This window comes from Camelus bactrianus, chromosome 30 (genome assembly GCF_048773025.1).
Source record: "Camelus bactrianus isolate YW-2024 breed Bactrian camel chromosome 30, ASM4877302v1, whole genome shotgun sequence".
In the NCBI taxonomy this organism is placed as follows: Eukaryota; Metazoa; Chordata; class Mammalia; order Artiodactyla; family Camelidae; genus Camelus; species Camelus bactrianus.
In genome coordinates, this window is record NC_133568.1 from 6325178 (window position 1) to 6335601 (window position 10424).

The following is a 10424-nucleotide window of genomic DNA, read 5'->3' on the forward strand; positions in this document are numbered from 1 at the left end:
ATGGAGGATAGGACAGGTGTATAAACACTTTGTTCTTATACTGTCCAGGTGTTTCTGAGTTCTGAGACACATTCCATGAAGCTCTGTGAGAGGTCCCAGCCTCAAGCAGTTGTCTGCAAGGTAACACACGCACAGGTCGGTTTCCTCTCTTCCTCTGCACGGCCCCTGCCCCGCACCCTTGCTCTCTGGGATCACTTTCAGACCGACTACCTGCGTGCTTAAGGTTCTGCCTTCAGAACTCTATTTTTATTAATTGGGATGTATTTCTTTTTATTTTTTATATTTTTAATTTTATCTCAAATGAAGATATGGTAATAACAGACTAGTGAAATATGTGAGGATACTGGGAAGTTGGTGCCAGGGTTGGCAACAAAGTTTGTGGACCTCCCCTAACCTCCGGATAAAAACAGAGAAAGCAATTATGTAATAAGTCAAAAGTCTCATGAACAACATTTCCCAACAAAACTAAGCAAGATGTCTCCACAAACCCCAAGATCATGCAGGTGGAGACAAGCCACTAATAGGCATAAAATCCTGTTATCATCGTCTTTGTGAGAGAAGCCAGAGGGATGCAGCAAAGCACCTGACAACCCTGAGAAAATAAGCAGCCGGCATCTCCTGGAAAGAACATCAGGGCAAGTTGAGACGAGCAGCTGCAATCAGGCGCAACCTTGCCCATCCCAGCGGTACTGAGTGCAGTCCCCCCCTGCACTCGTGGACTCTCCAGTGTGACCAGGCAGATCATTCTCAGGACAGGGCTTCACAGTGAGCGGACACTTCTGGGAGTGGAACAAAAACCAAGCAGAATGGGACAATGGAGACAAAGGAAAGGAAAAATTCAGATAAAGTGCGGGAGAGGAAAGGAGCCAAGAAAGCTCAAAAATCAAGCCACCATATTTTTTAATACCATGTGAAGACAACAGAACGGGGAGTTCTGTAAAGTTAGAAAATGCACCTGGGCCAAGCCTCCTTCTGAAGTTCTGGAAAACTAAATTCACACAAAAACAAGCAATGGAGAACTATGAAGGTCAAATCCCACAGTAAATTACTGTAAGAAAAAAAGAGAAGAAACAGAATCACAGCCCCGTAAATAGTTACAGCAGCCCAGAGACATGCTCGGAGACACAGATCAAAACTGTAATACAGTGTTTCAAAATGAATGAAAAGGCATTAAGAAAATGATGGCACTAGACACGAAAGACTGACTGAAGTCAGAATTAGGGAAATTCAGAGAAATTCAGAAATGAGGTGACCGATTTAAAGGAAAGATGAAAATAAAAGAAAATGATCACTTTAGAAATGAAGACTCACAAAACAGAAGGATCACAAAAGTAAATAGATACAGCAAAAAAAAAAAAATAAGTCTCAAAAGAACTGGATGAAAAGGATGGAAGATTTGAAAATCAAAAGTAAAAAAAAAGTCAGTGAAGGGGGGGATACAGCTCAGTGGTAAAGTGGGTGCTTAGCAGGCACGAGGTCCTGGGTTCAATCTCCATCACCTCCATTAAAAATAATTATAAACAAAGAAATGATCAAACCTAATTACCCGCCCCCAAATATACATTTTTTTAAAAAGTAAATGAAGAGGGAAGAAGGAATGGAGAGTTATTGCCGAAGGGGCAGAGAGTCTCAGTCTGGGGAGATGAAACAGTGGCCCGTGATGTGGTGATGGCTGCACAACAATATGGATGTGCTTATGCCACTGGGTTGTCCACTTAAAAATGGCTGAATGGTACATTTTACATTCTGAAAGAGATTAAAAAGCAAAATGGAAAAAGTGACAAATATTATTGATAGTCAAAAAGTTCCTGAAAAAGAAAAAAAAGACAAGAAAATGAATAAACATAAACACTATGATTCAAGAAAACATTCCTGAAATTAAAAAAAAAATTGAAACAACATATTAGAAGAACACATGCACCTGAGAATGCTGACTCAGAACGGCCATTATCCACACATAATTTAGCAAAACCAACGAACTTTTGAAAACACACACACAAAATATCTTTTTCACATCTATGTTAAAATAGCACATGGTTTACAAGGGGAAAAAAGGGGTGATCGTAGACTTTTTGACTGCAGCACATAATAACAGAAAAAAAATAAATGAAGTAACACATTGAAGACACTCAAGGGAAAGAATGTAAAATGTATAAGGGCCTTTCACAAACGGGTGCCAACATGTAGGAACTCAGGGAATATTATTCCATAGGTCTTTCCTTTGGAATTGATTAGAGAATGATCTTCAGGCAGCTAAAATGACTAGAAAGACATGGTCATAAAGACTGGCGTTGAGCCCTAAATATGTTGTTACTTACGGAACTAAGATTTAATGAGAAAAGGTGTTCGAGACGGTAAAGAGTATGTGATCTGAAGATATAGATATAATACAGTCTTGAAAAAGGGGGGAAATAGTGAGGGTAGATGGAAACAAACCTAACTGCTTTCAGTAATCATGATGGTAAATCTCAGCAGAAGCTCTGTCACTCTGAGACTGTCCATGTAACATGGGGTAAAGGAAATGAGTGGTGTGGGGACATTCCAAGTCTATCAGCCCCTAAGGCCTTGAGAACCAAGATTTTCAGGATGGACAGGAGAAATCCAGATGTAACAAAGACAAAGTAAAGGACAAAGCCTGTAGTCCTCTATTTAAATTGGAAATATTAGAATGAATTCTCTGAGAAAACCTCCGAACAATGACAAGCCCAGTTCCAATGAGTGATTCTAAAGCCTCAGTTGTGGTCCTGATGTGTCATTTCCTAGTAAAAGACACTGGGGCTTCTTGTAGAAATGGCTGATTTCAGGTCAGGAGCAAGCAATATCCAGATAACCTGAAACATCCTGACACACCAAAGAGCAAGGAAAGATCATTCTGATATCAGGAGACTTTGGAGCCAAATTGAAAGAAGCCCCCATTAGCCAAAGATGGACAAGGAGCAGTGAGAAGGTTAAAAGTAACAATCAACAGAAACCCATCAAATGTATTTATATTCTGCAATGATATTTAAGATGAACTAATTGGTCACCTCCTTGGAATAATAGAGAACCACTTCCTTATCTGGAAAATTGGGTAAATAAACAAAGAATCAAATCCTTATACTGCCACGCCTATCTGAACTCTACCATTGGGTAACCAATTAGGAGGTGACAGTGAGCATCTCCTTATAAAATTATGCCAACTAATTATAAAATACAGTTAGCATTTTATTAACTGTAAATATTTATTATGTTTCAAAGGGAACTATTGATTCTAAATTATTAAACCCTTGAGAAGGGAGATTTAAATAAAGTTTACAGTTAAGTGCAATTAAATCTACATTGTGGCTAGTTTGTTTTCAGATTCTGCACCCTTTTATTTATTTATTTTTTGAGTTTGACAAATTTATTGGTTATTTTAGTAAAGACATCCATCTCAGTCATTTCTCTTGGACTTGTTTTGAATTTTCTACTCGCCCCCGAAACCCTTTTATCCCCGTCCAGAATAGCAACTCACCCCACACACACTGAAGAAAGGAATAAAGACTAAGTTTTTCATTTCTGGAGAGAGAACAGGGAAGAGGTCAAAGGCTTCAGCTGCCAGAAAACTCACTTTAAAGCTCACGTGAATAGGCACCTTAACCACCACAGTAATCTGTGGGAGAAGGCCACTCAAAATGCCACTGTCGGGAATTGGGCAAGGACTCTGTTAAAGAAGCCACTACCCGAAATTTAGCACTCCAGCGTCGCTCCATAAAAAGGCCCTGAGCCACTGTGTGAAGGGAACGGTCTAGACAGCCACCCTCCAGGAATGTGCCCTTGTGTGTGTAGCCGACTGACTCCACACCCTACTCCTGACCCACAAAGGGGAGCCACTGTGCCGGGGGCCCGCCAGGACGCGGGTGGTGGAGCTGCCCCCTCTCGGAGGGAACAGTGTGCTTCTGGGAACCGCATAAGCACACCAGCTAGGCAACGAATGCAGAATGAAGAGAGACGAGCAGATAAAATGGACGTGCTTTTTCCAATGTGTACAGGGTGGGCATTCACCAAATTCCAAAATTCTCCCAGACTGTCAAACTTGCAGGCAATTCTGTGTAAGTGATCAGTGTTCCCCTGTGAGAGTCACATGAGGAAGACTTGTGTGTGCCAGTAACAGGTGGGACTCTGTGAGGAGACCTACACGCCTGTATTTTTGACACTACTTGTGAGATTTGATTGCGCTGTGTAACTACAACTACATTCCATTTAGATGCAGATGGGAGGGTGGAAAGTTGGGACAGGGATCAATGTAGTGCTTCTAAGTGGATTTGCAATACATAGAAAAAAGAGCCTCCTGCCAAAACCAATTTTTTTCTTAATTTTTACAAAAGAACCTCAACTTCTTGAAGAATTCCATTTCTTAATAAAAAAAAAAGTTGGTGAATGCACCCAGATCCTAAGCTGTTCAAATTCATTTCCCGTGGTTATATGTTTACTTAATACTCAAGGGGATATATTATTTGCCTCTGACTAATAGACTAATATAAATACTTTTACATTCAAAGTATTTAATCTAAGGGATAGTTTTCTCATACTTTTCAAATTGATGCCTGGATTTTAAAGAAGAAAATCATGAAAAAGTGTTTATAATAAAAATTTCCCCACCATTCACGTTTTTCCCATTTTGACAGAAATAACACTGCTCACGAGATTCACTGATATAAAGTTCTTTTTCCCCATCAGAACAAACATGGGGTTGAATAAAAGACCTTGATTTTATTCCTGTGAGATGCATGTCTGGTGTCTAACTTGAGAAGCTGGAAGAGAAGAAACTGCTTTAAGTTACTGTGTTTGGGGTAATTTGTTCCAGCAACAATGAACAGTAACACTTGCAGAAACCTGGGCCCTTGTCACAGAGCTAAACAGAGACTCCAGGGCCAAGAGTCAGAGAAACTAGGGAAGTCCCAGGGGGAAGGAAGGCAGTGTGGCCCCAGCTGCTGCTTCATGTAGGAGGAGTCAGTAGGTCAGCAGTCTAGTGTGTGTGAGTGTGTGTGTGTGTGTGTGTGTGTGAGTGTGTGTGTGTGCACGCTACAAAAGAGCTGCTCCGGCCCTGCGCTTCCAAATCTCCCAAGACTCTCCCTTATGGCCCAGGTCATTAGAAAGAGGATTCTGGGGAATTTAGCTCAACCTAGCCAAAACAACACATCACAAAGCCATTTCCTAGGTTTCTCATGCCATCGACCTCTCTGATTTTCCTTCCTTCCTTCCCTTTGAGAAAATTAATATCAAATTGATTGATTTTGAAATTTTTATCTTAAAATGTTTAAATGCATGCAAGGTGTTTTATTTACTTACTTATTCATTCATTTATAACTTTTTTAAAAAGTGGAGGTGCTGGTAATTGAACCCAGGACCTGCACGTGCTAAGCACTGTGCTACCACTGAGCTCTACCTTCCCCATGAGGGTTCTATTTAGAAATAGACACTACTCCCCCAAGCCTAGAGCACTATGCATTCACAGTATCACATGTTTTACATACAAATTTACTTACTTAAGGGCTTACAAATTACAAAAGGCGAGATTTGCCTAAACTAACAACAGGTTCCTAACTGAGATCTAGGCTGTTTCAAAATGAGTATTTTACAAACATGCATGGTTTCCTGAAAATTGTCATGAACATAAAAAAAATTTATTCAAAGATGCAATGCATAGAACATGGAAAGATGAATAAAGTTACAAAAGGCAGAATGAATATTCAGTTTCTAGCTCCCCCTCTGTTTCTGAGCCGGGCAGGCTTGTTGAAAACAAACAAACCAGCCTATTTCTCTGAAATTTAATTGCCTCATCTGCAAAACAAGAATGATCTCAGCTACCTTCAATTCCAGGAAACTTATAACTTGGAATTATTTATGATTTTCTGAAGTTGAACGGTATGTGATGTAAAGAATTGTTACTAGGAAGTGGTCATTCTGAACAGGTTTCTTACTGCTTGACCTAACCAGCCTGCACCCATCACGGAAACAGCCAGAAAGTGACTAGATCAATAGCAGCCTTTGAGACCTGTTTTTTGAAAAACGTAACTGAATAGAACAGTAAAATCCCTGGACATGCAAAAGTTGTAGCCCCTCTCTTTGGGGGCGACCACAAGCTTTTGAAACATGTGGAGAGGAAACTGACATGGCCTTACCCTGATAAAGAACACAGCAGCGTTGAAAGAAGCACAACTACGCAGCAGATCGAGAGAGTGAACTCTCTGAACCTATCGTTCCACAATGAGCTGTAGAGGTCTCAGTCAGCTATGTGCTTTTCTGATCCACAACTCTAAAAAAGCAAATTTTGACCGTCAAATGTATTAAGAATTTAACTTATTTGCCATATGTCTTATCTGAAAGACAGGGGGAGATAAAAAAACCTGCTGGGAAACGTTTTAAAAAAAAGTTTGATCACATTAAGAGTGAGACACAAAAGGACAGAAGGATAATGATTGTTTCCCCCTAAATTCCCGGGCTGAACAGAAGTCCTCCAGAAGTCCCCCTTACCAGACGGCTAACCCAGTGAGGAAGACAGCTCACTTGATTTCAAATGTGAGAGTGATTTTTTTTAAATTTAAATGACAAGAGAGAAACTATCTCAACTTCATTATATCTAAGAGGAGAGCTCAAGTGTTCAGCATGTGGGTCTGGTTTGAGGGTTTGAGTAAAATTGTGCCTTTTTTTTTTTTAATAGAAATTGTATGTAATCTGGGCAGTGGCTTGAACCATTTGCTAATAGTAATTGTTGTTTGAGAGTGGAGTAGGAGATTGTTAAAGAAGTCTTCCCTGGCAGATGGACTCCACAGGAACTGCCACGCAGTTTGCAGCTGGCAGGAGAGGACCACGGTGTGGACAGTGGTGTGGGTGCCAGAGCCCCCATCTTCCCCTTGGCAGTGGAATGGAGACACGGGAAACATCTCTGGGAGTTTGCCAGGGGCCTGAACGCACGTCTGACATCCTTTCCCTCCCCAGCCCCTCCTCAGCCCTGGATCTGACAACAAAACCTGAAGCAGGCATATTTCTAAGAACATATGTTTTCAAAAAAATGATGATTTAATGAAGTGGCTATTCTGAACTATGATTAGTAGAAGTTCATTTAAGATTCAACATAGGCAGTTGTGCCCTGGGAGCCTGCTGGCGGGGTGGCAGGTGAGGGCGGGCTGAGCGCCTGGAGCGATGCTAACCCCCCCCCCGCCCCCTGCCCCGGGGGGCGAGGCGAGGGCCTGGCCAGGCCTTGCGGAGCCAGCGAAACTGAGTCTCATGTAAGCACCGGTGAGGGATGCTTCCTTCAGCCCGCAGACCTGGCCTTCAGGCTGCTCCCAAGGCGATGAGCCCCAGGAACCCCATGAAACCTGCCCTGCCCCTGTGCCACACGGTTATGGGTCCCTTTCCTTATAAGGCGGTGCCTTGGCTACAAATTGCCACTCAGCCATCAAGATCTCTGTCTGTGGTCACAACCGTGAAGGGAGTCGCAGTGCGGCGCAGAACCAGGTTTTGGGGACCCCCTGGGCCCTGCACGGAAGCCTCCCACATCATGGAGCTGCCCAGCGTGACAGGAGGCAGCTCCGCCCTGAACTCCCCGCAGTGCCTCAGGCAGCAGGTCTTTGGGGAGGGTGGCGCCAACAAGGGCTACGGGCAGCAAGGGCTGTAGGGCTAGGGGGCCCACCCTCGGCCCCCCACCCCCAATGCTTCACCATCCGGTATGCAGGCAGCCTGGGGGCAGGGCGGAGGGCCTGGGCCTGCCCTCACATGTCACATGGCCCTCCACCGACGTCATGCAAGCCCAGGCTGCTGCTGCTGCCACCACCACCACTGCCAAGGTCACGGCTACTGTGGCTGCTCTCCAGGAGGAGCAGAGCCAGGAGCTGGGCCGTACAGAGGAATCAGGGCTGGACAGTCTTTTAACAGTTGGTTCCTGCAGCACGGAGGTCCCTCGAGACCCAGCTTCCCCAGTAGCAGGAACCCTGCCAGCGTGGGAGGCCTGATGCGCCCCTCTGGCATGAACCCCACCCAGGCAGCGGGCATGGTGCCCCTGAATGCAGGGCAGCGCCTGCCCCAGCCTGGGTACCCTGGGCCTCGCCAGGTCCAGGCACTACCCCGACAAGGGGTCAAGAGAGCCTACTCCAGTGAGGGGTAGCCTGGGCAGCAATGCCCACAAGGAGGCCAGTATGGGCCCAGCGCCACCCAGTATGCGCCTGGCCCTGGCCAGCTCTGTCTCCTCCTACCCTGGGCACAGGCTGTCCCTGCAGCAGGGCGGGGGCCAGTCCCTGCCCACCTCCACCCTGCAGGGCTGCACTACAAGCCTGCATGTTCCGACCCCAGCAACGCCAGCTCCCCACTGCCAAGGAGCCCCACGCAGCCCATGACTCCCGGCAGCAGCGTCCCCTACACGTCCACCAGCCAGGAGGTCAAATCCCCCTTCCTGCCTGACCTCAAGCCCAGCAACTCGCACCTGTCACCCTCTGGCAGCCCCTGTGACGAGCTGCAGCTGACCTTCCCCGAGCGGGACGGTGTGGTCCTTGAGCCCTTCCACGCGCAGCACAACCTGGCCGTGAGCAACCACGCCTTCCAGCTCCGAGACTCTGTCCACAAGACCCTGATGCTGAGGCCTGACCTGGAGCTGCAATCAAGTGCTGCCACCACGAGGACCAGCAGATGAACACCAACTGGCCGGCCTCTGCGCAGGTCAGCATCAACACCACCCCACCCACCATCGAGCGTGGTGACAGCAAGACCCCACAAGCCCGTATACCTGAAGCATGTGTGCCAGCTGGGCCGCAACACCGTCCAGATCGCCGTCACGGCCTGCTGCTGCTCCCACCTCTTCGTGCCGCAGCTGGTGTGCCGGCCCCCCCGTCCGCTCCGTGCTGCGGGGCCTCCTCCTGCCCTTGAGCGCTGCATCACTGAGATAAAGCGGAACTTCAGCAGCGGCACCATCCCTGGCACCCCTGGACCCAGTGGAGAGGACAAGGTGGAATGACAGCCATCAAGGTGTCACTCAAGTGCCCCATCACCTTCCGCAGAATCCAGCTCCCTGTCCAAGGTCACGACTGTCACCACATACACTGCTTCAACCTAGAGTCAAATCTACAGCTCAGCTGTGAGCAAGGGACCGGGAGGTGCCCCGTGTGCAGTAAGACAGCATTGCTGGAGGTGGACCCATACATGCCGAGCATCCTCATTTACATTCAGAACTCCGACTAGGAGATCATCATCGGCCCCATGTGCAGCGGGAAGCCGGCGCCTGTGAAGCCGGTGCCTGTGAAGCCTGACGTGCACGTCAAGGAGGAGCCAGATGGGCCAGTGCTGCAGCGCTGCTGCACCGTGAGCCCCGCCCTGTGCTCATGCCCAGCGTGATGGAGATGATCGCCACCAGCCCTGGGCTTGGTGCCACCCTTTTCATCTTCTTGCAGCCCCCCTCAGCTCCTGCCCCTGGCGATTACCCCAGCCAGAGTTCCAGCTTCCTGGGACCAGGGACCTTCCCCAACTCCTTCCTGCCCACCACCTCCATCCTTACTGAGTTCACCCCAGGGCCCCCTCCTGTCCCTTATCAATCCGACATTCCTAGAAGCCCCAGACACCAGAGAGGTCTGCTGCCTGCCTCCCAAGTCAGATGGCACCAGCAGGTCACCTCGACCTGGACCATAACCTCAGGCCACCAGGGCTGCATGCTCCCAACCTTGGAGGCCCCCCAGGGCCCCAGCTGTACCACCCAAACCTCCCCCTGGGTCCTGGCAGCCCCTGGGCCCAGTGAACTTGGGTCTCATTGGCAAGTTGGCCTTCAGTGCTACCACAGGCATGAATGGGCAACCCCCGTCTGGGGCAGGGGAGGCCCCAGAACCAGCCCTGGATCTGCTCCCAGAACTGACCAACCCCAATGAGCTGCCATCTTACCTGGGCCCACCTGACCTCCCAACAAACAGCAACGATGACCTGCTTTCTTTTCGAGAACAACTGATCTTGTTGACCACCACCTGCGGGGATGTGCCCACAGATGTCACACACCTGCCCCCCCCAGCCCAGCCCACCTGACACCAGCGGCCCTCCCGACGTGCACACCTGGAGCCTGGGCCCCTGATGCCTGGCCCCCCTGGGGCTGGAGGCAGCCCTGCACAGGGTGGGAGGGGACCCCAGGCAGTGGTACTCACTGGCCCAGTTAGCCAGCAGAGCTGTTTGTGCTGAGTTGCCCGACCCTGCCCCCATCTACACATGGCCCATGCCTGTCCAGCCCCACCTGGTCCATGACACACCTGCCACCCCTGACCTCTCAGCCTCACCCCAGGTTCCCCCACCCCTGCCTGCTCCCACCGGCCTGCATCTTGTCCAGTGTTGGCCTTTCTATTTCAATGGCCCCTTGGTCCTGGCCGGTGAGAGGCAGGCTTACTCTGTCCTGGGGCCTGATCTCACCCAGCCCATTGGGTGCACTGGGGGTTGGG

General features: G+C 48.1%; 1 pseudogene; it reads left to right on the plus strand.

The window, feature by feature from the left end:
- The first annotated feature begins 7315 nt into the window (after window positions 1–7315).
- LOC141575599 (zinc finger MIZ domain-containing protein 2 pseudogene) lies at window positions 7316–10020 on the plus strand (annotated as a pseudogene).
- The last annotated feature ends 404 nt before the right edge of the window (window positions 10021–10424 follow it).